Source organism: Drosophila miranda, chromosome XR, assembly GCF_003369915.1.
Source record: "Drosophila miranda strain MSH22 chromosome XR, D.miranda_PacBio2.1, whole genome shotgun sequence".
Taxonomy (NCBI): domain Eukaryota; kingdom Metazoa; phylum Arthropoda; class Insecta; order Diptera; family Drosophilidae; genus Drosophila; species Drosophila miranda.
This window is the reverse complement of record NC_046674.1, coordinates 27,940,736-27,946,610: the sequence shown is the minus strand read 5'-3', so window position 1 is coordinate 27,946,610 and position 5,875 is coordinate 27,940,736. Positions and strand designations below refer to the sequence as shown.

Genomic DNA, 5,875 nt, shown 5'->3' with positions numbered 1-5,875 from the left:
GCCATTCGAGGTAATGTTTGGGACAAAGATGCACAGACAAGCTGAAAGTCGACTATCGGAGGTGCTCAACGAGGAGTTGGTTACGCAGTTTAACAACGAGCGCCAAGAACTGCGTGACCAAGCGAAACAAAACATTGAGAAGGCGCAAGAGGTGTACAAGCGCAATTATGATAAAAAACGACGACCTGAGCACGGCTACAGACTAGGAGACATGGTCGCGATCAAGAGGACGCAGTTCGTCGCAGGACGCAAGTTGGCCAGCGAGTATCTAGGCCCATATGAAGTCACCAAGGTAAAGCGGAACGGTCGCTACGACGTCAGAAAGGTTGCTCAAGTCGAGGGGCCAAATATCACAGCAACGAGCAGTGACAATATGAAGCTATGGCGTTTTGTCTCAGAGAACGATGATATATTATCATCTGGGACAGATGAAGATGAGCAGGAGGGCCGAATGTAAAGGACAGTGTATCAAGCAGTTAGCACTATCCCATCTAAATTAACATTTGAACTTAAGATACCATCGATAAGACCTAACCGATATAACCAGACTTAACCGACGTTTAAAAGACCTAACCGATAAGGGGTTATCGATACGGGAGTCGGTTGTTGGAAGTAGAAGCAGAAAGTTGAACAAAAAGTCGGAAGAACAGACTCATTAATTGCACATCTTAAATCATACACTTTGTACTCTTTTCCGAAAAACACTATTAAACGATACATTATTATTAATCTTACATAAATATGCCTTTTTTAAAAGTATTCCCCTGCCTTGCGCTTTCATTTTCAACTCACTTCCCATCGGTATTCCTTTTAAGCTTCTTCTGTATAGAGTTTCCATTTTTTCTTTTTTTCATCATCTTTTAAACAGTACAAACTGCCTTTAGTTATTAAAAATTATTAGAAAACGTTTAAAAAAAAACCAAACGAAATTAAATCTTGTCAAATCTTGTGATGGCAAAGCAAATTTTTGGTCGTTTTTTTCTGGTTGAAGTTGTGGTTCTGGTTCATTTGGTCTTCTTCCTCTGCTGTTCCTGAATCGAGTTGTCAAAGTACTTTTGTGGTTTGGTGTGTGTCTGTGTATGAGTTTGAGTGTGTGGTACTTTTTTGGCACGTGTGTGTGTGTGATTGAGAGTGTTTAGGTGTTTGTGTATAAAATGTACATCAAAAGCATTTTTTGTTGTCGTTAAATAATAATAGTAGATTTTGTTTATAAATTTTCATTTTTTTTTGTTTTTGTCGTTTTGTTTTAGTAAGTAGTTTTTTATAGTTTAAATAGTTGTTAAATTTAAAAACGAGTTTATCACACCTTAAACGTTATCAGTACTTGGCACAACTTACAACACAAAAAAGTACTTTTCTCTTTTCCCATTAATTTTTCACTTTTTTCCTTTCTTCTTCTTTCTATGTATTATTTTAGCTTGCCCAAAAACTTAACTGAATTTCAACTTTTCGAACATTTTCCGAAGGGGGGAAAACTGCACAAAAAACAAGCGGCATGTGTGTGTGAATGGTAAACGACTGACAATGGTATACTGTCCGTCGACTCGGTGTCCAGGCCAACGGCCAGGATTGTCGAATAAGTACAGACACATGCCAAACGTGCAGCAATTATAATTCTAGAAAAATATTCAAACCCTTTTAGGGCCGTACTTAGTACTTTCGTTTTTTTTTTTTTTTGCTTACATAATTCGTTACTTGAGAATAAAGGGTATTATATATTCGAATGTCTTTTTGGTTCAAACTTGTGAGAGATTCGTTGTTGAGAGACGACTGAATGGATCTTAGGCTCACAGGCACAATCGAGGGTTAAGTTAAGGAAACGCGCTTTCACGTAAATGGGTACGGTTTTTGGGTATACATTATGTATAAGTTCATATTTATATATAAATATATCGAGACAATAAGCTGGAAATACTAAGACGGGATGTCGCTGAACACTGACTGCTGTAGTTTGAAGAGGGTACGCAATAAATAAACAATTTTCACCCAATTAACACGTGCTGTTTGTCACTTGTCCACGCCCATGGCGAGCGGGACCATAACGCATTTGGAATATCGATCTTGGCCAGCGTAAACAGACTCTTGGGTAACCTGCGGCAATCATTTCAACAGTGGAGTGACTAATGGTACTAAAACCGGATAATAGAGGATTTAAAACGAATTGGAAAGTTCTGGAGCTGTCAGACGCATGGCGAGTGCACCGACTGCAACCAGCAAAAGGCCCAGGCTACCACCAGGTGCCAGGAGTGAGGCTCCGCTAGCGCTGGACTTGAGGGCTGCGTCCATCGATGAGGAGGCCGCCGGGGGTGTCTGCACCTGCTGAGACCCTGGTTGGGCCGCTGCCATGGGAGCCAATGGAGCAGGTCCTTCGCCGGGTGCTGCCGTCGGTGGCGGAGGCGCCGGATAGCAGGCGATCTTCTACACCTCAATCATCTTGGTGCTCTGTCGGCCGGATCTTGTTCATTGACCTTGGTGGGCACACAAATTATGCCACCGGGTGGCGGTGGAGCTGCAACTCCATCTGCCGAATTAGGCACGGTCATATTGGAGGTTTCCGGACTGAATGGCGCCATGGAAGCTGGCATTGCAGCTGGCTGGGCATCTTGGGTCGTGTTCATTGGTGCTGGTGCTGGTGCTGCTGCAGCTACTCCAGCTGCATTGATAGCTGTGGTGCCGTCGCTGGCATTCACCGGCACTCCATTGTTGATGATGATAATGCGGTCCTGACCGGCAGCTGCAGGAGCTGCAGCTGCAGCTGGCTGCGATGAGCTGCCACCGGAGGGGGTCAACGCGTGGCCAAGCAGAGCGCCACCAATCCACCAGCAAGTAGACCCGTTCCTGCAGAAAAGCTTCCGTATTAGAGTGGAGGAGATAGAGAGAGAGATGAACTTACCAAAGCCCAGGCATGATGATGATTGTTGGGGTGGCTGCGAATAGTAGGTGGCCCCTGGAGGCAGAGCAGAGCCAGCCTGGTAATATGTGGCCCCCGGCGGTGCGGCTGCCGGCTGATAGCCCCCGCCCATGGGCATATGTCCCGACGAGGGATAGTAGGTGGCGCCGGCTGGTAGATTGCTTGGGTAGCCATTGTGTCCGCCCGATGGATAGTACGTGGCTCCGGGTGGTGCTCCGGCATATTGGGTGCCATGGTTTTGGGTGGCCGTGATAGGCTGATGGACGTTTGAGGTGGCTGCTCCATAGCTTGGCGGAGCTGCCCCATAGCTGGGTGCATGATAGGAGGGCGCCTGCTCGTGCACATTTGGTCTAGCGCCGCCTACGGGATTTGAGGCGGAGTAGGCGGGTGGCGGACCCTGGGGCACATTCCAGCCAGCTTGAGGAGCCGGAGCCGAAGCCGGATTCGCGTTCGCATTCACATTCGGCCGATTCGGCTGCGAGTTGTAGTTGGGATAACTCAGCTTGGCCACGTCCGCATGCGAGTTGCCGGCCGCATGTCCGTTCGTGATGTAGCTGGGCTGGGTCACATGACCATTGGAGCTGGATGAGGATGATGTTTTGCGCTGGTTGCTGCCTTGGTTACGTCACGCATCCACAACATCAACGCTCCCTTGCGTCAGCAGGAGGGCAAACAGGCTGAGGGTGACTACTGCTCAATTGGAAGAAGCCATCCGTGATCCGGTCATCTGCCTCCGTGACAGGTCGGTCTTAACGATTTTCAATACTTTCGATGGCCCCTTGAATACAAAGCAGACTCCGACGAAAACAGAAAATTCTGCGAAATGAAAACGTTAATCATAATTCAGCGATCAAACGTGCATGCTAATTACAGAAACCAGTTTCTCTCGACTGCTGCTGATGATGATGCTGCTGCTGCTGCTGCTGTTGCTATTGGCTTGCCTTGGTTATTAACTGATTTCACTTGTCTGTTTTGGACCCAAGCCAGCGAAAAGCTTTCGAACGTTCCGGACTTCAACAGATGAATAATTTGTATAACATATCGATAGTCGCGTGGTTCGATGCAAGCTGAGCGCAAAATGCTAATCGAGTTAAATTTTTTGTTTCAATTATCTAAAAACGGTTTTATTTATTCTATTAATATTATCTTTGGACTGTGAATGACTAAATAGGTCTCGTCGGGAGCCGAAGTTCGTTCGTGTCGTCCCTTATCGTGCGTGTTTGCTTGTTGATGTGGAAGGTTGTTTGCGGACGAATTTTTTTATAAAGTTTTCGCCCTTACGTGCCCCCAACAAAAAATGAAGGAAGTCTGCTCCTAACAAACGGCAGACTTATAATAGGAAGAAATTGATTGATAACGCCGTGCCGGAGAGAGAGGAAGAAAGTTTAAAAGATGGTTTCGTCAATTCGAACACGCAAACAGAGTAAGTTTGGCGTGTGAAAATATATAAATAAATGTAAATAAAAATGCAAATGAGGAAATGGTTGAGGCCGACAACCTTAACAAAAAAATATCCATCCGTTTGCTTGCAAATTCAAAATTAATAAGAATAAAACTATAAACAAAAAGTGCAACTCTTTGTATTATAATAGGAAATTTTAAATCCCAGGGGCCTGTTAAGGGTTAATCCACATCAACATATGCCGTCTCACTCACTTTTACCGACGAGACCACCTTGTATATTTGCTTCATGGTTTGGCTGCTGCTGCGAAGCGTACCTAAACGTCCGCCTTCCAACTTCTCCTTGGAGCGAACTTGAACCTCCGCAACGAATATTCTCCTCGGAGCGTACTTGAACCTTCGCAACGAATATTCTCGGAGCGTACTTGAACCTCCGCATCCCAACTTCTCCTCAAAGCGTACCTGAACCTCCGCAACGAATATTACCCACGGAGCAAACTTAACCTCCGCAACGAATATTCTCCTCGGAGCGTACTTGAACCTCCGCATCCAAACTTCTCCTCGGAACTTACTAGAACCTCCGCAACGAATCCTCTCCTCGGAGTGTATCTGTACCTGTGGGACGTGTGTTTGTTCGACCTGTTGAAAGAGAGGCATTCCATCAGTATGAGCACATGTATTCCGGTTTAGCTATTGGCTATTTACATGACTAGTGAAGTACTTAGAGATGATTTTGTTAGCCCGTTCACAAATTTTCACATTCACATTTTCACAAGTTTGATCTTGGCCAGACCCTCAATAAAGATGGCCACCATCTTCGAGTGTGTACCGGCTTTCTTGAGCATATGGTTTAAGCCACATCTCTTGCATCGATATCGTCCGTGTCCTCGCATGAGAGTGGATCGCAGAACGGCCATATATATGTACATATCCACTTATATGTATATTATATACATTTATGCACGGTGCTGACACCGACCTCTCTGCCAAAGCAGCGGCCAGGCTTTTATTTAAGTTAGTTAAAGTTTATTAAAAAATATTACACTTGCGAATACCACACTAGTGATGTAAATTTGAATGAAAACATCGATGTCGATGTCCATCGATGTTGTCAAAATCAAACATCGATGTTTGTTCAATGCATCGATGTATGGCGGATGTTTCAAAACTTTCCCATTTGATTATATTATTATTATTGCGTTATTATTATACAAAAAAATCTTAAAACCATTCGCGTGGCTCTGGAGAAGTTTGATCTTGGCCAGACCCTCAATAAAGATGGCCACCATCTTCGAGTGTGCACCGGCATTCTTGAGCATATGGTTTAAGCCACATCTCTTGCATCGATATCGTCCGTGTCCTCGCATGAGAGTGGATCGCAGAACGGCCATATATATGTACATACATATCCACTTATATGTATATTATATACATTTATGCACGGTGCTGACACCGACCTCTCTGCCAAAGCAGCGGCCAGCCTTTTATTTAAGTTAGTTAAAGTTTATTAAAACATATAACACTTGCGAATACCACACTAGTGATGTAAATTTGAATGAAAAC

The 5,875-nt window shown here is 44.7% G+C and overlaps 1 pseudogene; it reads right to left on the bottom strand.

Moving 5' to 3' along the window:
• Positions 1–1,662: 1,662 nt before the first annotated feature.
• On the bottom strand, positions 1,663–3,605 carry LOC117186412 (annotated as a pseudogene).
• Between the last annotated feature and the right edge of the window lie 2,270 nt (positions 3,606–5,875).